This window comes from Lycorma delicatula, chromosome 8 (genome assembly GCF_047948215.1).
Source record: "Lycorma delicatula isolate Av1 chromosome 8, ASM4794821v1, whole genome shotgun sequence".
In the NCBI taxonomy this organism is placed as follows: Eukaryota; Metazoa; Arthropoda; class Insecta; order Hemiptera; family Fulgoridae; genus Lycorma; species Lycorma delicatula.
In genome coordinates, this window is record NC_134462.1 from 132660360 (window position 1) to 132683675 (window position 23316).

Here is a 23316-nt window from a genome sequence, read left to right on the forward strand (position 1 = left end):
ACAGACTTATATTAATGACAGTATCCGTAATACTGTAAGCTATAAAATAAGAATTTTTAATTGCGAGTATTTGTACAACAAACAATACGGTACTGTTGCATTTAATTTAAAAAGTACTTTAAAAAAATATGAAAGAAAAAGGTTAATTGTAATTGAATTGCATTTTGTTGTTTTTTTTTTTTATTTATTTTTTTATTATTATTTAGGTTGCAAAATTAAAGGAAACGTTACAGAAATGTTTTTGTATGTTAAATAAGAAGAGGGAGAAAAAAGACATTAAAAGGAAACGGGAAGTTTGTTTCCGGAGGTTGATATGTTTTTTTTTTTATATGATGTCTCTTTTTTACAAGTAATTTAGTGTTAATGTCTGAATAGTGTTAATATCGTAATTTTATTCGCTGCATAATAAGATAATGTTATAAATTGTTTTTGCATTGTACCTTATAATTATAATAATAATATTCATAAAGCATGTCTGTGCTTACTCTTAAAGCGTCTTGCTTGTGCATTCGCTGTGACGGATTTTTTGAAAAATGTTTATTTTTCGATAAGACGGAATCAAGATCTAACATTTTTTTAAAAATTTTGTGTAAATCATATTCAACAGACATGAATAATTTATTGATATAAAAGCATATTATATTCTTCGCATTTTTTAAATTACTTTTTTTTAAATATTCAAATCATTGATTTTAATCTTTCAAATTTTTCCCCGATGAACTTATAAAAAAGTCTTATACTTTTCCGACTATATAGCTATACGGAATATGGGTAAATTAATCTAAAGGGATCAAATTTTGAATGTCAGGATTTTTGTAGATCTTGACTTTTCACGATCTGACTAAAAAAAAAACAATTTTAGCATTGAAAAATTCCAGAAAAATTGATGTATCATATATTGGCCTTTACTTCGTAAAAGGAAGTATTGTGATCGCCAAAAATTTCGGTTTTCAGATTTCAACGGAAATATCCATTTTGACCATCCCTTTCTTTCTTTTTCCTGTTTAGCCTCCAGTAACTACCGTTTAAATAATTCTTCAGAGGATGAATGAGGATGATATGTATGAGTGTAAATGAAGTGTAGTCTTGTACATTCTCAGTTCGACCGTTCCTGAGATGTGTGGTTAATTGAAATCCAACTACCAAAGAACACCGGTATCCACGATCTAGTATTGAAATCCGTGTAAAAATAACTGGCTTTACTAGGACTTGAACGCTGGAACTCTCGACTTTCAAATCAGCTGATTTGGGAAGACGCGTTAACCACTAGACCAACCCGGTGGGTTCTTTTCTGAGCTCAGTCGCCTTGATTTTCACGGGCTCTTCACGGGATGAAGTTGTAAGATGAGCTGATGAAGGTTTTTAGAGGTGTCAAATCCTGGTTTGATGAACATCGACTAACCTTAAATGTTAAAAAATAAATAAAAATAAAGCGTGTTTATGTCGTTTTCTACAAATCACAGGAGTCAGCCTCTTAACTTAAACAATTTAACAGTGCATTCAATTTAAAATAGAGTACAGTAGGCAGCTGTACTCTATACGAAAATTACATTAACTGCAGTTGCTCAATGCAAATTTTGAAATTAATACAAACCAGTAAATGTATCCATTTTTTGTATTACTGTGGCTGAATTCGGTGCTAACGAACAACGAGCGTAAAAATTGATGTTTTTTTTTGTTAAGAAATGATACCTCAACCGAATCTGTAAGTTATCTAAATAAAGTTTTATATGCTTTTAAAATGTTGAAGACCTTTTTGAATCTATCAGTACCTTTGATATGAATAAATATGTATTTGTACATACATACATTGATCCGCGTAAAAAGTTTCTAATTTACTTAAAAAAAAGTGTTCCAAAATCATCAGAAACTAGTTTTTTTTATAAAAAAAAATGAATATATTTTTAATTTAAGTTCCGGTCAAGTTTTTTTAATCGATAGAGTATAAATATCTTACTAGCAAACAACAACAAAAAAAATGAGACGGTAATCCAAAGAACTATCTTAATCAGAAGCGACATCTACGTATAATTTTTTTGAGAAAACATCTCGGAAGGATTTGTTTTTTTTTTTATTGATCCATAACTTAATTTTTGCGTAACCTAATATAAACGTTTAAAAAGATGAAAAAAGTGCAGAATTTTAGTCGGTATGATTAAAAAAAAAAAAAACACAAGTTACTTTAATTAAAAAAATAAATTTATTTAACACCATGTGTTTTCTATCCGCGTTTATTATACATCGTTATCTTCTGTTAAATCAGTCATCTTTTAATTCGTGGAAGTTTAAAAATAGTAGGGTGATTCAGATGTGTGTTTGTGTGTGTGTGTGTGTGTGTGTCTTACATACTAAATTCTCTTACATAATAAGAGTAAGTGGTATATAAGTGAGAATTTTGTATGATGTGGTATGAATGTGCATTGTCACCTGAGGAAGCTTAGAGAATTCTAAGTGTAACGTAGTGAATTTAATTTATAAGTTTGTATAGTTGATTAGTTAACCCAATAGATTAATAAAGGTAATATATTTAAGTAAAATATGTCTTTATATATATATATATATATATATATATATATATAGAGCACATTACGGTAAACAATCAGAAAATTAAAATAGTAAAACAATTTAAATATCTAGGGGAAATAATAACTTATAATTTAAATGAAAAAGTGGCATGGCAAAACAGGACAAATAAAATGATTAAATCCCAAAAATTAACTTGGTCAACATATAACAAAAAATGCCTTTCTGCTAAAACAATACTTAAACATTATAAAACTGTAGTACAGCCAGAAGTCACCTACGGAAGCGAGACCCTTTTCAAAATCACTCAGAAAAACCGAATTGAAAAAATTCTGAAAATAGAGAGGAGAATTGTCAGAACGTGTATCAATAAAAAACACCAAAAAGAAGGCCGATGGTGGATTGTGCCAAATGAGGTGGTGTATCGAGAAATAGAGCCTGTTACTGATACTATGCGGAAAAAAAGAATCTCTTTCTTCGGTCATCTCATAAGGACACCGCAAACAAGACCGTCAAGAAATATCATTGAAAAGCTCTGGTTCCAAAAGCTAGAAGTAGGATGGATAAAAGAAATTAGAGAAGTTATGAAAGAATTGGGAATTTCCCTGACTGACCTACAGAATAAAACTGGAAAAATTACAAAGCTAAAAGATAAAAGCATTAGATTTAAACAAAAGACAGACAAACGACAAAATACAACGAAGAGGGTGTTTACGGATGAAGAAAAGAAAGCAAGATCTGAACGGATGAAGAAATACTGGGCAGCTCGAAAGAGTAAAATAACACGCTTTTCTCAGAGAAGATCCAACTAAAATTGACTTAAGTGGTCCCATGTTGGCCGTAAAAGCATAATAATAATATATATATATATATATATATATATATGAGCTTAAAATTAATGTTTATTAAATTCGTAATCTATTAATGAAAACTTACGGAAACAGGACGACTGTAGAATATGAATTATAATTTCTGTTACGTCATCGTTATATTGTAATTTAATATTTATAAACAGTTTAAAAAATGGGAAATATATAAAAATTTAATTTTGGAACAAGTATAAAACCGATTATAAATTAATTATATATTAATAATTTAATTAATAAATGCATGGTATTTAAATAAATTAATGTAGCGTAGAAAAAAAAATGATTTCTGAGATTTTTAAATCTTAGGAATAAATATTAAAAGTTTAAATTAGTATAAAAGATATGTTATCTATTGTTTCAGCCCAGCTGGGAGCATTTAGCTCTTCAAAGAATTTCGAGTTCTGATTTTCGAGGTTTCGGGTTCGTATTTTTATTGAAACACAAATGCATGTAACATATATTATCTTTTAACATAGTGTTTTAAATAAAGGTACTAACAAATATACACTTCTAATATTATTAATATTATTTATTTTGATGGTAAAATTGATTGCTGAATTACTTTTTTTACGGGACAACTCTATGACAATAGTAATTATTAATTCGTATAGTAAATAAATGTTATATTTATTTGTTTGTCTTCTTTTAAAATCAGAAAAAAATTAATTGATTTTTATAAAATTGTATCAACAATTCATCTACATCGCGCAATTAATTCTTTTTATATAACGATTTGAAGAAAACATAATAACAAATGTTAAACAATAAATTTTCCACGCTGAAAAATCAAAATCTTTTAAAAGAGCTTTAAAAGCGGTATTTTAAAAATATTTATTAGAGTTTAAAAAAAATATTCAAAGATAAATTATTCATTCAAATAAATGTAAACCTACCGGGGGCTGGTCTAGCGGTTAACTCGTCGTCGCAAATCAATTGTTTAACAGTTAATTTACGAAGTCGAAGGTTGTGAGGTTCAAATCCTAGTAAAGGTTTGTTGTTCTTTACGAATTGAATACTATTCAGCGGATAGCGGTGTACTTTGGTGGTTGGAGTTCAATTAACCATACGTCTCAGGAATGATCGGCCCGAATCTGTACATGACTACACCTTATTTATATGTTATACATTCCACCTTAACTCATTAAGCTGTGGAGGGGGGTGTTGCTTATTTTGTTCGTTAATTGAACTGATTACAACGTACACATTAGGAGAAATAATTTTTTTTTTTTATTGTTTTTAGCAAATGTATTAAAGATACGTAGAAACAACTATGAAAGTAATTATAAAAATAATTTAAATTGAATCTCAAAATTTTTTTTCTGCGATCTCTGGAGTAGAGCAGTATCGTCTTAGCGTTTGTACCAAAAGGTCTGAAGTTCGAACCCCGGTCATGAGTATTATATTTTATACGGAGCGAATTTTCATTCTATATTCATATTATGTAGATTCTTTTGAACTTATGTATGGTTTATCAAAAGAGAAAATATTAAATATTTTTAATTTGGCATAAAAAAAAAAAATCGAAATTTTTTTGAAAAAATGTAGTATGCCATTAATATAACCAATCCTGTGAACATCCAAATCGATAAAATTATAATAAAAAAAAAATATTTATGAATCTTTTGTAGCCATTTCCCAATTTAAAAATCCCCCATTATAAGATTTTTTTTTCTTCCGTCATTAAAAATCATCACTCATCCAATAGAAAGATTTTCTTTTACGCTGATGGTCCCGGGTTCAAATCCCAGTCAGATATGTAATTTTTAAATCTCATAAAAATTTCTGTGTCAACTTGAAGCTATGGTGAATAATTATCTAAAAAAAATCCTTTATCATATTTTGTTAAAATTAAGTAAATATCAACTGTAATAGAGAGGTTTATTTTTTTAACAGTGGGTTTCATCAATTTTTACATCAAGTTGGTTCAATTTTTTATTTTTATTTTTAAGCGGATAATGTAAGATTTATTTAAATAAATAAACCTTATAATCTATCTTTGTAATTCTTAAAACATAATAAAATTATAATAATCTTTTTGATGAATCAGTTTTTTATTTGGAATTTATTTGTATGTGTTATTTTTAAATGTTCAGCATTTTAAAAAAATTAGGGTTCAAATACAGAGATAGAAGAACAATTGCTAACATGTACAGGAACCAAACAGCAACAATAACAATTGAAGAACATAAGAAAGAAGCCCTAATAAGAAAGGGAGTCCGACAAGGATGTTCCCTATCGCCGTTACTTTTTAATCTTTACATGGAACTAGCAGTTAATGATGTTAAAGAACAATTTAGATTCGGAGTAACAGTACAAGGTGAAAAGATAAAGATGCTACGATTTGCTGATGATATAGTAATTCTAGCCGAGAGTAAAAAGGATTTAGAAGAAACAATGAACGGCATAGATGAAGTCCTACGCAAAAACTATCGCGTGAAAATAAACAAGAACAAAACAAAAGTAATGAAATGTAGTAGAAATAACAAAGATGGACCGCTGAATGTGAAAATAGGAGGAGAAAAGATTATGGAGGTAGAAGAATTTTGTTATTTGGGAAGTAAAATTACTAAAGATGGACGAAGCAGGAGCGATATAAAATGCCGAATAGCACAAGCTAAACGAGCCTTCAGTAAGAAATATAATTTGTTTACATCAAAAATGAATTTAAATGTCAGGAAAAGATTATTGAAAGTGTATGTTTGGAGTGTCGCTTTATATGGAAGTGAAACTTGGACGATCGGAGTATCTGAGAAGAAAAGATTAGAAGCTTTTGAAATGCGGTGCTATAGGAGAATGTTAAAAATCAGACGGGTGGATAAAGAGACAAATGAAGAGGTATTGCGGCAAATAGATGAAGAAAGAAACATTTGGAAAAATATAGTTAAATGAAGAGACAGACTTATAGGCCACATACTAAGGCATCCTGGAATAGTCGCTTTAATATTGGAAGGACAGGTAGAAGGGAAAAATTGTGTAGGCAGGCCACGTTTGGAGTATGTAAAACAAATTGTTGGGGATGTAGGATGTAGAGGGTATACTGAAATGAAACGACTAGCACTAGATAGGGAATCTTGGAGAGCTGCATCAAACCAGTCAAATGACTGAAGACAAAAAAAAAAAAAATGTTATTTTTATTAGTTTAATTGTATATACTAACATATCCATAATTACACAAAAAATATATTTCGAAATGTGTTCTAGTGTTATTTTGGTATAGTATATTTATATTTATCCTAATTCGGATTTGTTTAGCACCTTAAAAAACGATTTTCCATTTAATCTGTAGTTTTAAAAAAAAAAAAATCTTTACAAAATTTTTTAACTTTTTCATGAAATAAAAAAGTTAAAAAAAATTTACTTTTTTAAGTGATTATAATACATATGTAATATAGTTACTCGTAATTAGTACGGTTTTTTGTGGTTTTTTTTAGTTTCTTTCTTATTTTTCTTCTTTCCTTAACATTCTTGATTCTATTAATCATTTTATACGTTTCTGTATTCAGCAATCATTTTGCTTTGTAAGTAGGTTATGTTTTCCCCTTATTAAGCACGTTCATTATAACTCAGGTCAGTCCTTATTTCATCATTTTTTCTCATTAATGTCAATATTTTTTTTTAATGTTTATATTGATTCCGTGTAATTTATTTTATTTAACCTTTATAATTTTGTATCATTATTTTTTTTTAATTTTATTTTATCGACGTTGATTGATTCAAACACAAGTACGGCATTATTGAAACTAACTAAAAAGAAAAGACTCCTGCGCAGTTCTACGCAAGATGACCGACTTTTCGTTATTTTATTTTTTTTTAAAAAACCTTTTTTAATTTATAATTTTACAAAGCAAACGAATTAAAAAATAAATAAAAAACGAAAGAGTAAACAATCAAGAAGCAAATTAAAAAAAAATAAATTTATACACAATTATAAATAATAATAATTAAAAAATAAATTTAATATAATGTAACAAAAAATCCGTAAAAGTTAATAATTCCGATGACCTCACTATTTCGCAGTCAGAAACGCACTGATTTTTAGAGTACAACGCACTATGTACATTCGATTAACCAGTAGACCTTGCACACAAGCATCAAGTTTCAACTCGCTGCATAAACGCATATGAAAAACACACCACTTACTACTACACGTTCAACATAATCCTTATACAAAAAAAAATAACCATTTCCAGTCATCATGACCCTCAAAGTAGGAAACGCTACCTGAATACGCCGATCAATGTTGATAACAGTAGATACCGCTGATAAAGAAAAATCAAGTTCCAATTTGCAGTATCATAACGAACCACGCTTTTAACTTACCCTGCTCATATGTTTTTTACCTTAAATTCAGCTTGACTTTCGACTCAACCGATCTTTATCAAATTTTCACGTGCACAACTTCAGATACATTACTAGATAATATCGAGATTTCAATGAAATTGTTTTAGCAATTTTGAAGATTTTCGAATCACAATATTTTTTACGTCATAAATAAATATATAAGAAAACCATAATTTAAGTGAATTTTACTTTCGTACACCAACCTCAAGACGTAAAGAAATCAATTTCACCCCCCACACCCATTTGCAAAATGCGATCGTATGTTATACCTTAATTTTGTTCGAAAAGTTGGGGGAAAACTGGACTATAGGAGATTTATTTCACTGAATCCGTCTTTATTTTCTATTTTGACTGGTTTGATGTTTTCCTACATTTCCTTCTTTATTGTGCTAATTTTTTAACCTCATATTTACTTCACACTTAATCATTTGTGTTACGAATTGTAATTTTTGTCTTTTAGTATAAATTTTACCCTCTTTTAGTTCCTATACCAATACCTTAAGCAAAATTGGATGAGCCACCAATCTAGTTCGTCTCTTTGCTACATTCTGACACAATCTTCCTCCTCTCTTGTAATTTCTTAAGACCATTTATTTTGAATTTTCAAGGTCCTTTTGTCACCATAATTTAACGGTCTTAATCTTTTTTTCACTGTTTTTTTTTGCGTTATCTATGTTTCATTACCATGAAGCTCTCTGCTTCAGAAAAATATCTTTAAAATTATTTTTTACTTTCTTGTATGAAGTAAAGTGATCGCGAAAAATTTCGGTTTTCAAATTTCAACGGAAATATCCATCTTGACCATCCCTGAATCCATTTTAACCAGTTTCGGCGTGTTGTCTGCACGTACGTATGTAACGCGTGCACTTAATACAAAACAATTTAGATTTTCGACTTTTTCTTAACTGCATCAATAAGTCCTCATTGAGAGCTTTTCAACGATATAACATAAGTGGTACTTATTTTCACTGGTTCCAGAGTTATAGCCTAATGAAATATTTAGATCTTAAAGGGGAAGACATCGGTTCGAATCATACTTCATCTCCTTTCTTTTTTTAACTTTTTTTTTAATTTCGATATATTGATTTATTAATAATTATTAACCTCTGATTGTAAAAAAAACCTTTACCATAAATAATTCAATAATAACAATTAAAAAATAAAAATATATCATAAGTTATTAATGAAACAAAATTTTATGTACTTTTCATTTTAAAAAAAATGTGTATACGTAATTTAATAGGCATACAAGGAAGTCATGTGTTTCACATCAGATTTTTTAAACAATAGATTATCGTAAAAATTGATAGAATATTTACTGAAAAGAAAAAATAAATATACGAATTTTTTGATGGCAACATTCCTTTCGATGACACGGATTGAAAAAAAAAAAACAAATTTTATTCAAATAAATATTTATATAATATGTACACAAGCAGCAGTTTTTTATGCACGCGCGCACACACACCATCGAGGACAATCAATTCGATAACTACTTATTAATGAAAATTTCGCAATCTGAATTAAAATTTCAAATTTATTGATTTATTAAATGTATTTGAGATTATCGTAATTTTTTGTTTATTTTTCATGATTATTTATCTATATAATAAAGAAATAACCAGGGTTGTCCTTGTGCGTACATCACGTACAAACTACTGGACAGATTTTAATAAAACTTCATAGATTTATACCTTAGAGGCTTGGTTATTATCTCCAATTAGAATTATCACGATATTCCTAACGGGGGTTAAGATATTAAAGATATTTTTTAAAGAAACAAAATTAATCCTTTTATTTCATTATACTTCTGTTACTATGGTAACAGAAATATATTTCCTGGTTCAGGTGTATATACTTTTAAATATTTTATTATATGATTATTATTATTAGCTTAAATAAGCACATTAATTAACTTTTATGAGCTTTGATTTGTTTATTTTGGCTGTCGATATTAGATTGTCAAAAGTTAAAAAAAATATGTCTTCAAGAAAGATATAGAACCTTTCTATTATTCAAAGTCTGCGAAAATAATGAGAGTGTCTCGGTCCTCTGAAACAACTGAACTGCATAATTCTAAGTTAGCTGCTGACCAAGAGCGCTACGTCCAGATTCGAACTGTAGCTTCTTTTACGCCAGAAGCGTCATTAAAGATTCTACATAAGGAACGACGGAAACGTTGGAGGAAAAAGAGCTTTCCTGGTTTTAATTGTTATTTATCATTATTATTTTCACAACCATGAGAATAACGAACACAGCGGGGGTCCAAGCTAATTTGTAATAATTTATATAATTTATAGTTAACTAGTGGAGCCGACAATGCTTCGCTATTGTCAGAATGTTTACCAGAGTTCAAACCTCACCGATCTCACTACTTTTTTTTTTTTTTTTTTTTGTCTTCAGTCATTTGACTGGTTTGATGCAGCTCTCCAAGATTCCCTATCTAGTGCTAGTCGTTTCATTTCAGTATACCCTCTACATCCTACATCCCTAACAATTTGTTTTCCATATTCCAAACGTGGCCTGCCTACACAATTTTTCCCTTCTACCTGTCCTTCCAAAATTAAAGCGACTATTCCAGGATGCCTTAGTATGTGGCCTATAAGTCTGTCTCTTCTTTTAACTATATTTTTCCAAATGCTTCTTTCTTCATCTATTTGCCGCAATACCTCCTCATTTGTCACTTTATCCACCCATCTGATTTTTAACATTCTCCTATAGCACCACATTTCAAAAGCTTCTAACCTTTTCTTCTCAGATACTCTGATTGTCCAAGTTTCACTTCCATATAAAGCGACACTCCAAACATACACTTTCAAAAATCTTTTCCTGACATTTAAATTAATTTTTGATGTAAACAACTTATATTTCTTACTGAAGGCTCGTTTAGCTTGTGCTATTCGGCATTTTATATCGCTCCTGCTTCGTCCATCTTTAGTAATTCTACTTCCCAAATAACAAAATTCTTCTACCTCCATAATCTTTTCTCCTCCTATTTTCACATTCAGCGGTCCATCTTTGTTATTTCTACTACATTTCATTACGTTTGTTTTGTTCTTGTTTATTTTCATGCTATAGTTCTTGCGTAGGACTTCATCTATGCCGTTCATTGTTTCTTCTAAATCCTTTTTATTCTCGGCTAGAATTACTATATCATCAGCAAATCGTAGCATCTTTATCTTTTCACCTTGTACTGTTACTCCGAATCTAAATTGTTCTTTAACCTCATTAACTGCTAGTTCCATGTAAAGATTAAAAAGTAACGGAGATAGAGAACATCCTTGTCGGACTCCCTTTCTTATTATGGCTTCTTTCTTATGTTCTTCAATTGCTACTGTTGCAGTTTGGTTCCTGTACATGTTAGCAATTGTTCTTCTATCTCTGTATTTGAACCCTAATTTTTTTAAAATGCTGAACATTTTATTCCAGTCTACGTTATCGAATGCCTTTTCTAGGTCTATAAACGCCAAGTATGTTGGTTTGTTTTTCTTTAATCTTCCTTCTACTATTAATCTGAGGCCTAAAATTGCTTCCCTTGTCCCTATACTTTTCCTGAAACCAAATTGGTCTTCTCCTAACACTTCCTCCACTCTCCTCTCAATTCTTCTGTATAGAATTCTAGTTAAGATTTTTGATGCATGACTATCTGATCTCACTACTATAAATCATAAAAAAATGTATAAATAAATAACGTGAAACTTCTTTTTCTAAATTTAATGTCTTTGTATATATCGAGAAATATCATCTATATCGATCGTTGTCTATGTCAGTATCGACTACCTCAGATGTTACTTAATTTAAATATTGAATATTATGGGATTAATAACATGTAAACACTCCTGGGAGAAATATAATAAATTATGAACTTTTCAGCGAAATCGGTAACGTAGTTTTTGAATTATTAGGGCACACACAAAACGATGATTGAATTTTTTTATATAGATTTATGCATAATGTTGTTACGAAACCCAATAATGCATTTATACAATTAGTACATTTATGAAATCCTTCTTTCATGTGTTTGATATTCCAGTTCATGACACTCAAACAATATTGATTTTTCGATCAGATTAATATAATCGGTGTCTTGTTTAACAGTTTTCGCTTTGTTCTAAAAACTTTATTTATCTGCATATTTAAAATCAATTGTTTGTTATTTATTACGAAAAATTTGTTTTTATGTTATAAATACAAAGAAAATTAAACAAATAAAAAACCTTTCTCTTTGTCTAGTCGAGTAAAAACAGTAATTATTTTTTTTGTAAAATAGTAATTTTTAATTAAAATAGTAATTTGTAATTTTTTAATTTAATCATTAGGTTTTTGTAAATTAACTATTTGAACCACTGTCAAACAAAAAAAAAGTTTTAAATTGGGATTTATGAATTAATTAAAAAAAAAAAAATGTATTATGATACAAAACAAAGCCGTTATATTGAAGTTAAGTGATGGGTTTTCGTAAATCAGAATAAAATCAGTGTAGTTTAGTCATCTTTTATTTTAAACGATTTAAAAGGAACTGCTGAAGTGTACGCTATAAATAATGCTTTGAATATCATTAACCCAAAATACCGTCACCTTTATTTGTAGCGACATGCTCTCCAAGCTTTTAGATTTGTATTCTAAACATTTTATCGCCACCGAAATCTACCTATGCAATCGCTCATTTGAACCATCGCAACACACAAGTGAGTTTCTGCTGGATCCCTAACCGCCTTGGAATTCCGGGTAATGAACGTGCAGATTCCGCTGTTAAAGACGCATGAAGTCAACCGTCCTTCACCACTCGTGTTACTACTTCGCGTTGGTTTGCTTGGCATTTCTCCCGCCACTACTCCAATCGGTCGCTCTAAAACATAAGACCGAATGTCTGTGCCACAAACGGCTACTGAGCCTCGAAACAGTTTAATGATAGGTGTCCTAAATAGCTCCTTGAGCTTACCTAACAGCGTGAGCGGACTAAGCGCGGTGCCATACACCACCGGCTTACGTGTCTCAACCGCTCACTTGTCATATATTTAGTAAAATGGGTCGACGCACCCTGTCAACTACTAAAAATATATATGACATCCATAAATTAAAATTTATTTCGTTTAGACAATTCGCTGCCCCGTCTAGGTCGCTGAATACCAGCAAGTACCTGTCCCATCATATTAAAGCTCTTGGAGCCTTAATTAGCTGGCGGTCAGCCGTATATCTCTAGGTTAGCTTTTGATAGCAGTGCGTTAGTAGGAGTCTTTCCCTTAAGTAAACCACTGCTGTCGGTTGAACATAGCAACCGCATCAAGGAACTCCCACACGGTCTGACACATTGCCATTTGTGAGCGACCAATTTTCCCCTTGACCTCCAAGTTCCAGGGTAGCCCGGTCTCTGGCCCTCCCCAAGTCAAACATTAGGTGTTCATTTGATTGGATCTCCTCGCAGACGCACAGCTGTCAGGCGGAACCGAAACAGATATTGGTTCAAATTAACATGGTTGGTGAGCACCGGGGCACCCGTTGCCCTTAAAAACGAACTCGAGGCATACCATCCCCCAGATTTCGTATAAACTTGTACAGGAATCGTTTTAATATATCCGCCTTTATTAATTACAAAACACAATTTTCGAGTAAATCGGGAAGGCGACTGGACTGCTACAGTAGTTAATAAACTTCGGCACATTAAAGATACCGTCTAGTTATTGGACTCCTCATGCAGCAAATTTCGTCGAGAGGAAATGGTCCTCTGCCGATTGTAGTTAGGCCATACCAGAATCTCATTCACAGATATCTTTTGTCTGCAGAAAACGCACCACTACACGTACAATGCGACTGCCGCTTGACTGTGAGCCCATACTCGTGGTTTTCATATGTTATGCGGCGTTACGTTGCAAATTTAAATTACCAAAGAATATTCGACGTATTCTAAGTAATGATAAAAATTTATTAGACCAGGTGTTGTTATTTCTCCGACGAATCAGTATTATACACAGAATTTAAATAATATTTCTAGATTGTTTTTATTTTCTTATAAGTGTTGGTTTTTTTTTAAGCAAGTTCTTTAATGGTTCCGTTATCCGAGAAAGGGCCCTTTACACTCTTCTTGGACTTTCTTAAATTCTATTTATGTTAGTGAAATTTCAAATCTTTTATGTTTACGTTTATTTAAAATAAACCTTTTTTTATTTTAAGTTTACGACTGTGATACTAGTTTTAAGTGATAGTTTAGCTGTGCTATTAATAGTACGTTTTTTTTTATTTCATTTTTTAGGTTTTTAATGTAGTTTTAGTTGTTTTGTGGGGTTTTCCGGCCGATAACACGAAAGCGTTTTTCGCCCCTTCAAAAAAAAAAATCGTTTAATTTTTTTTTATCTTATGAATATTCCTGTAATCTTAACCTAATCAACTTTTACACTAAATAACACACATTTGTATTGTTTATGCATCTAATAAATGTATTCATTCCATTTACGGTAAAATAAGAATCGTCTAGAGAATAATCCAGTTATTCAAAGTTTCCTGTCATTAATTTTATTTACTTATTGAATAACCGGAAGCTTTTTTCTTTTTCTTAGATCTTTTTTGTATTTATTTAAAATGCCCTTGTTCACATACAAAAATATTACTAAATAGATAAAAAAATTCATTAAAATTTTTATTAAGAGTTTGTATAAATATATCATCACTCTCTGTAGAGTACAGTTAGATAATGTTAAATAATTGTCAGAATGATAATATTCGTAGGATTAGAATGATTAATTAAAATAAAATCCGGATTAACAAAAAAAAAAAAAGAAGTTTTATGTTTATAATTACGTAATGTAAATTAGTTTACTTGGAATTTTTTTATTACTTATATTAAAAAAACGTCATAATATTTGCTATTTTTTATGTGAAAAAGTTGTTCTTTTTGTTGATTGAATAAATTAATTTAATTTCTAATTAATTGTAAAAGATTTATGTTACCTGTTTCTTTAACCGGTTTCATTAATGCTTTTGTGAACTTTAATTAGTTAAAATTAACCTATTTGATTGACGGGAAATTATTTCGATTGTAAGAATTTTGAATGCTAATTATTCATTTTTACACGAAAACCTTTCAGGAATTGAACTCAAGACTCATATGTATCTTATTATTTACGTTCTTAAATTTTATTGTACAGAGTGTTCAAAAACTGACGCAACCTTACGGGGAAGAATGTTTCCTTCTTTTGTTGCAAGTTTAACTGTGAAAAAGTGGGTTACACAATGTAGCAGAGAATATTCATTGTCTCCTAAGACGAGTACATCAGATGTATCAATTATGCCCGCTCAGAATGCCTTCACAGAAAAGTACGGTGTGGATGCACCAAACAAGTCCTCCACAAGCGGCTGTAGGACAAGTTCAAAGAGGGACTCCAAAACCAAAAGCGGTCGACCGGTAATTTTAACACCAGAAAATCGGTCGACGAACCACAGTTGCGTATTCCGTTATATCAGTTATTCCTAAGAATGTGTGACGCCTATCTAGCCGGTCTGGTCTCTTCGTCGTAGTGCCCGCACGGGATCGGGCAAGTGTTTAAAGATGCATACGTACATGGATAAGTGATTTCGAAGGGGTTTTGTCCCCCTCGGTCTCCTGATTATCCCCTCCTGACCTTTTCTTGTACCTTAAGGATGCCGCTTACAAAACTCATCCTAATCGTTCCCGATTGCAGAGTGAAATTGAATGATGTTTCCCTGCAATTCATCAACAAACGTTACAACTGTTTAAGAGCATGCAACGTCGTATTCAATTACGTGAATCGGATAATGGATGTTAATTCAACAACTATTGTTAACTTACTCCTTTCCCGTAAGTTGCATTACTTTTTGAACACCTCGTATTACATGTAATAAAAGTATTGATACGTCAGGATTAGATTTTAGTGTCCTTTAATTATAATTGGCCATATGTTTTTTTTTATTTATTCCTTATTCGGAAGATGTTTTAAAAAAACGTTTATTCACGTAATAAATTATAGTCATTCGTAAGTTTTGATTTGTAATAAAATAATTTTATTACTTTAAAATGTTTATTATTAATAATCTTAAAAAAAAATTATCGATGTTATTAAACGTTTCTAATAGTTTTTTTTTAAATTTTAACTTAAATCCTTCCTCTTAAGTAACAAAATGGAGAATGAAATTTACATTTATACATTCGCTTTTTTCTTTATCAGATGAAAAAAAAATGATTAAAATAACAAATATTCTAAAATTATTTAACTAAATCGTTAAACGGGAATAAAATACTATTCTTTCCATTTTATACTGTCTTAAATTCTTATAAATTATGGTTAAAACAGGTAATTTATTAAAATTATACACAGGTTTAAAATTATATACAGGTTATTTATTAAAATAATACCTCATTTAGAATTAAATTAGTTAAAAAGATTTAAATTGTTCAATTAAAACAATCAAAAGTACATTAATTTATTAAATTGAATTTTGAAGTGTATAGGGTTTTTATAAAAGTAAAATAAAAATTAAGATGTTGTTTTTAACGATATACGGGATGTCCCACGAAAAAATGGAAAAACTTTCAGGATATGTTTTACTGGTAAAAGTAATGGAAACAGTTCATATAAACACTGGTCTGGAAAGGCTTTGTTTTCGAGTTACGGCTAACGAAAGATTTCATCCGGATTTCAGCTCTTCTAATAAGAAGAAGAATAAGTAGCCGGTCTGGTCTCTTCGTCGTAGTGCCCGCACGGGATCGGGCAAGTGTTTAAAGATGCATACGTACATGGATAAGTGATTTCGAAGGGGTTTTGTCCCCCTCGGTCTCCTGATTATCCCCTCCTGACCTTTTCTTGTACCTTAAGGATGCCGCTTACAAAACTCATCCTAATCGTTCCCGATTGCAGAGTGAAATTGAATGATGTTTCCCTGCAATTCATCAACAAACGTTACAACTGTTTAAGAGCATGCAACGTCGTATTCAATTACGTGAATCGGATAATGGATGTTAATTCAACAACTATTGTTAACTTACTCCTTTCCCGTAAGTTGCATTACTTTTTGAACACCTCGTATTACATGTAATAAAAGTATTGATACGTCAGGATTAGATTTTAGTGTCCTTTAATTATAATTGGCCATATGTTTTTTTTTATTTATTCCTTATTCGGAAGATGTTTTAAAAAAACGTTTATTCACGTAATAAATTATAGTCATTCGTAAGTTTTGATTTGTAATAAAATAATTTTATTACTTTAAAATGTTTATTATTAATAATCTTAAAAAAAAATTATCGATGTTATTAAACGTTTCTAATAGTTTTTTTTTAAATTTTAACTTAAATCCTTCCTCTTAAGTAACAAAATGGAGAATGAAATTTACATTTATACATTCGCTTTTTTCTTTATCAGATGAAAAAAAAATGATTAAAATAACAAATATTCTAAAATTATTTAACTAAATCGTTAAACGGGAATAAAATACTATTCTTTCCATTTTATACTGTCTTAAATTCTTATAAATTATGGTTAAAACAGGTAATTTATTAAAATTATACACAGGTTTAAAATTATATACAGGTTATTTATTAAAATAATACCTCATTTAGAATTAAATTAGTTAAAAAGATTTAAATTGTTCAATTAAAACAATCAAAAGTACATTAATTTATTAAATTGAATTTTGAAGTGTATAGGGTTTTTATAAAAGTAAAATAAAAATTAAGATGTTGTTTTTAACGATATACGGGATGTCCCACGAAAAAATGGAAAAACTTTCAGGATATGTTTTACTGGTAAAAGTAATGGAAACAGTTCATATAAACACTGGTCTGGAAAGGCTTTGTTTTCGAGTTACGGCTAACGAAAGATTTCATCCGGATTTCAGCTCTTCTAATAAGAAGAAGTGTAATTTTTAGAACCCAAATTCAGGTGTAATGTTGGTGATGGTTTCTTATATAATTTGAGCTGGGAAATAGTATAAAACAGGTCACAGTACTGGAACTCCAGTAATTTAAGATATCCGAAGTAAAACACAAAATTCGATGTCGAAAAGTAAATTTTTTTTCAGTTTTGTATAGGGACAAGGGAAGCAATTTTAGGCCTCAGATTAATAGTAGAAGGAAGATTAAAGAAAAATAAACCAACATACTTGGCGTTTATAGACCTAGAAAAGGCATTCGATAACGTAGACCGGAATAAAATGTTCAGCATTTTAAAAAAGTTAGGGTTCAAATACAGAGATAGAAGAACAATTGCTAACATGTACAGGAACCAAACAGCAACAGTAATAATCGAAGAACATAAGAAAGAAGCCGTAATAAGAAAGGCAGTCCGACAAGGATGTTCCCTATCTCCGTTACTTTTTAATCTTTACATGGAACTAGCGGTTAATGATGTTAAAGAACAATTTAGATTCGGAGTAACAGTAAAAGGTGAAAAGATAAAGATGCTACGATTTGCTGATGATATAGTAATTCTAGCCGAGAGTAAAAAGGATTTAGAAGAAATAATGAACGGCATAGATGAAGTCCTACGCAAGAACTATCGAATGAAAATAAACAAGAATAAAACAAAAGTAATGAAATGTAGTAGATATAACAAAGATGGACCACTGAATATGAAAATAGGAGGAGAAAAGATTATGGAGGTAGAAGAATTTTGTTATTTGGGAAGTAGAATTACTAAAGATGGACGAAGCAGGAGCGATATAAAATGCCGAATAGCACAAGCGAAACGAGCCTTCAGTAAGAAATATATTTTGTTTACATCAAAAATTAATTTAAATGTCAGGAAAAGATTTTTGAAAGTATATGTTTGGAGTGTCGCTTTATTTGGAAGTGAAACTTGAACGATCGGAGTATCTGAGAAGAAAAGATTAGAAGCTTTTGAAATGCGGTGCTATAGGAGTTAAAAATCAGATGGCTGGATAAAGTGACAAATGAAGAGGTATTGCAACAAATAGATGAAGAAAGAAGAATTTGGAAAAATATAGGTAAAAGAAGAGACAGACTTATAGGCCACATACTAAGGCATCCTGGAATAGTCGCTTAAATATTGGAAGGACAGGTAGAGGAAAAAAATTGTGTAGGCAGGCCACGTTTGGAATATGTAAAGGAAATTGTTAGGGATGTAGGATGTAGAGGGTATACTGAAATGAAACGACTAGCACTAGATAGGGAATCTTGGAGAGCTACATCAAACCAGTCAAATGATTGAAGACAAAAAAAAAAATACAACATCCAACCCCCGTGGGGGAAGACTCCCTACCTTGTGACGATTCCGGTCGCCACCCCCCCCCCCCTCCGTTCCTAGCCCTGATGGGGTTTATCGTCTTATAGACTCATCAACTGAATACATCTCACAGTAATAAGCCAGGTCTCGTTTGGGATGCCACCGATGTAAATGCTTCGGTAGATTTGTATAACAACAGCTTTGTTAAATGACTAATGAATGTGGAAGTTTTATCGACAAAACTTGTAGAGAATTTAATTCTGAGGAAAATAATGTAAATACACCCAATAAAATGTAAATAGAAACTTTTTAAAAATCGGGTTTTTATTGAAGCAAATTAGACGAAGAATAAATGGGAAATTTAAAATGTTCCCGGGAGAATGTTAAAAGTATTAGTATAACATCATGGGCTATAATAATCGTACATTAAATAATAAGGGAAAATATCTAAAAGTAATTTTCAAATTGATCTCGTTAGCGTATAATTTTTTATCTAAAAAAAAAAATTGCTTCTATTTTTTTAGACGAGACTAACTCACATACCGCGTTAAGATCTCCTCTATAAAAGAAAAATAATATTCATAAGCAATTCTATTTTAAATATTGGTCGATGCAAGTCGCCTTGATAGCTTATTTAACAAAGATATTGGCTTATATAATGAAGGTCCCATGATTTATTCTTGGCTTAAGCGTGCTATTTCTCATGTCCATACCTATGCATTGCTTATACAGGCGCATTATAAATAAAAAAAGGATACCTTGAATATAATGCTTTTATTAATTGCGCCTGGGTACAACCATTTATATATAGATTTAAAACTAATCTCTTATGTAAATATATAATTTACTTTGAGGAAATAAACTTTTAAATAGACGTAATTTCGTGACGATTTTATAAGTGAATAAATGATGTTAAATAGCAGTTACCGTAATTATTTTTATTTATATCAAGTGGAATTAAAAATGTATTTTTGTCGTCAGTTCCCACCATTAGAGAGGTTATAAGATGAGATTTATTTAGTTAATATTGTCATTATGGTAAAAACGGAGCTAGTTTTAGATAAAGATAACATTCATGGTTTCTTTCTTTCCTTTTTTTTAATCCAAATTCATGAAATGAGATTCATCTCTGTTTTTCTCTTTTTTTTATTTATTTTTTCTTTTTAAATATTTTTTCCATTATTCTTCATTATCTTCTTCGACAAACACATATAGCTTTACGCGTGAAAGTATGCTCGATATTTTTCTACTTAATTGACGTTAATATGTTCGTTCTGTTTTGTCTATTTAATTCGTTAAAAACTGTTTAAGTACGTGTTATTTCTGTTTAAAATTGAAACGATTGTTTTTTTTAATGATGTGCTCGTATATTGATTTAATTGATGTATATAGGAAAACAATTAAAATAGTTTAAAAATTAATGAATCAGAACACTGAAAATAATTATTTATTTTTCTAAATTTTATTTTATACATATTTCAAAACCGATAGATATTAGAAGGTAGAAACAAGTGTGGATGTATAAAATTACAAAATTATTATTTAATGATTTTTGAAATTTTTGTACGCCATCTTGGATCTATTATTTCATCAAACGTATTTTTTTTTTTAAATAGGAAGGTGGACATGTGATACAAATTTTAATGTATAATTTTACGAGAAAAACGATGGTCGAAATCGTTTTAACGATAAATTCCTTCGTTTTCGTGTTATAAGAAATGAAATTTTTAAAAACAGAAAAATCACGTTGGTGATAATAAAACTAAGTTAAAACGCCCTGTAGTAACTTTTAGATAAATTTCATAAGAAAGCTACCTATTGTAATGGTACCATGATTCGACATCCGGAAAATTTTTACCGCGTTTCACATCCACCACATCCAAAACCACCGTCAGTTCAAAAGTTTATATGTATATCAGTTTCCTGTGGACACGATAATTGCCGTAATTTTGGGCCAATCACTTTTAAATTGATAATAACATATAACGACCCAAAATCTCGGTCGAGTTCGTTAATGGGCAAAATCCGACCGTAGTAGTGGAAATGGGGAGGCTTTTTCGAAAAAAAAAAATATTAAGTAAAATTCTTCCTTCTTATTAAGTAAAAAATCCTATTACTATTCTTATTAAGTAAAAAATCTTATTAAGTAAAATTCCTTCTTATTAAGTAAAATTTCGAATTAGTTTAAAGTTTCTACTATTTTGTGGATAAGGCCCTAAAACTTATTTAAGTAAAGTTTTTTGATATTACCAACCATTGTCCCAGGGGGTGGAAAAAATGGGGTTTCGAAGACAAAAAAATCATACTCCCTTAATAAGCACAGTATCGAATCGGTTTAAAGTGGTCGTTAGTCCTTTAAAATATTACCTAAAAATTTTATCGGAAACAATTTTTGATATGACCAACGCTTACTGCAAGGGATGATCAAAATGTTGCTGGAATTGTAAGAAGGTGGGGCTTGTCGTATCCTAAAATGTGAAACTTTTTTCGCATACAACTATTGTATTAGGTAAATTTGAAGTTTTTCTTAACTTTAAGTTGGATATTTTTTTATTCCCTATTTAGCATCGGGGAAACCTACCTCCGCCTTCCGGCGTGCCGAAAGGGATTTTTTTATTTCGTATTTCTTTCAGAATTACATCCAATAACAGATTTAAACAATTAAAGATGGAATTAATGGCCCAAACACTATCAATAATATATTACACAAAAATAAAGAATATTTATAATACACAATAACTAATAGTTTCCAACATTATTATAAATTAAATGGCTTGGTCAACTGATATTATTTACTTTAATTATCACAAAATTTAATTTTAAAATTCGATTTTACTCATTAGTTCTCTGTTTTGTAATCTGTTACTAAATAAATCACACGTCTTGTAAAGGCCGTACTCTATCAAACTCGCACATCATTTAACAGAGTTATTCTTTCGGTTTCGCCTAAAGGATGCATTATTATTTGATAAAGCTAAATGAATGAAGAAAAAAATAATAATAAAATTTCCATCAAAGTACAAAGATTTGAACCATTACAACTTAATCTTCAATTCATAATTAATATAAAAACAATCAAACCCTGTACTTGTTTGTTAAAAGTCAAAGTAAAAAAGTTATTTTACAACAATGCAACTTGCATTATTGTAACGTAATGCAAGTTGCATTGTTGTAAAATAACAGCTGATTTATCATTCTAAATTTGTAATACATTCTTTAAATTAAGTTTTTTCAAAATTTATAATTAAAGAAATTTTACAATTAAGTATTGTGATAATTAATTAAGTAAATAATGTCAGTTGAACTAGCCATTTTATTTGTAGTAAATTTGAAATTATTAGTTATTTTTTATTTATATTATCAGTGTTGTTTATTATTGTGAAGACTGTTATTATTAGTGTTTGGATCATTGTTACTGGATGTAATTCTAAAGGTAACACGAAATAAAACAGTTACTACGAGGCATTTTACCACGTTTTATTTCTATTGCGATTATTCAGTTTTTTCAACTTTGATTATAACTCAAAAACCAAGACATTTATCGAGAAACTTATAGTTTTTCTCGTAAAACTTTACATTAAAATAACGTATCACATGTTCACATTTCTATTAAAAAAAAAAAAAAATTGATTCAATATGGCGGATCCAAGAATGCAGATAAAAATTTCAAACACCATAAAGTCGTAATTTTGAAACTATGTAGAACCCCACTTGTTTCTACCTCCTTGTATCCCTCTGTTTTGAAATTGCGGTTTGCATAATTTAATATGTTTCTGTATATCTTCGAGTAATTGATTATATTATGAGAAAAAATACGTTTATTTAAAATTCAAACACGGAAATCTTTATTTCTTACTGGTTTTTAATATTCTCAAAGGTTGTTAAGACTTGTGTAGTGTTATCATCGGCTTATACAAAAGCTTGGTTAATAATATACAGGTATACTAGGTAAATATAAAGCGTCCAGAAAGTTGCTGTCCACTGGCGTTATGGAAGGGTAATGATGAAACTTTCTTAATTATTTTTATTTCATTATAAAAAAAAGGATATTTCAATAACTGGAATAGTTTATAAAAGGTGTTGAAAATGACCTCCTCCAACAATAAAATATCTATAATTAGTTTTACAATAAAATAAATAGTTTTCAAAACTTTAACCTCATGATGTACTGGAATTTCTCGTACGTATGCCGTTATTGCGGTTTTTAGTTTGTCAGTCGTGTGTAGTCTGTTGCGATATACTGTTTGTTTCGCTTCCTTTCATAGAAAGTAATATGGAAGATTCAGTTTAGGCGATCGAAATTATTCGTTTATCAAAGATATTTCGTAAAAACTTCATTGACCTGTTAGTTGTGTGCTCTGAGGCGCCATCTTGTTGGAACCAACCGT

The 23316-nt window shown here is 30.0% G+C and overlaps 1 protein-coding gene across 4 annotated transcripts in view; it reads left to right on the forward strand.

Annotated features, from left to right (window-relative positions):
• LOC142329075 (uncharacterized) overlaps nt 1-23316 on the forward strand; it is a 459789-nt gene that overhangs the window by 152957 nt on the left and 283516 nt on the right. For 2 of the 4 annotated variants that reach the window (XM_075373397.1, XM_075373399.1), the window contains exon 2: nt 3754-3812. The exons of the other annotated variants lie outside the window; for them this stretch is intronic. The gene's annotated coding sequence lies outside the window, so the exon portion shown is untranslated. The remainder of the gene's footprint in view (nt 1-3753; nt 3813-23316) is intronic. 4 annotated transcript variants of the gene reach the window in all.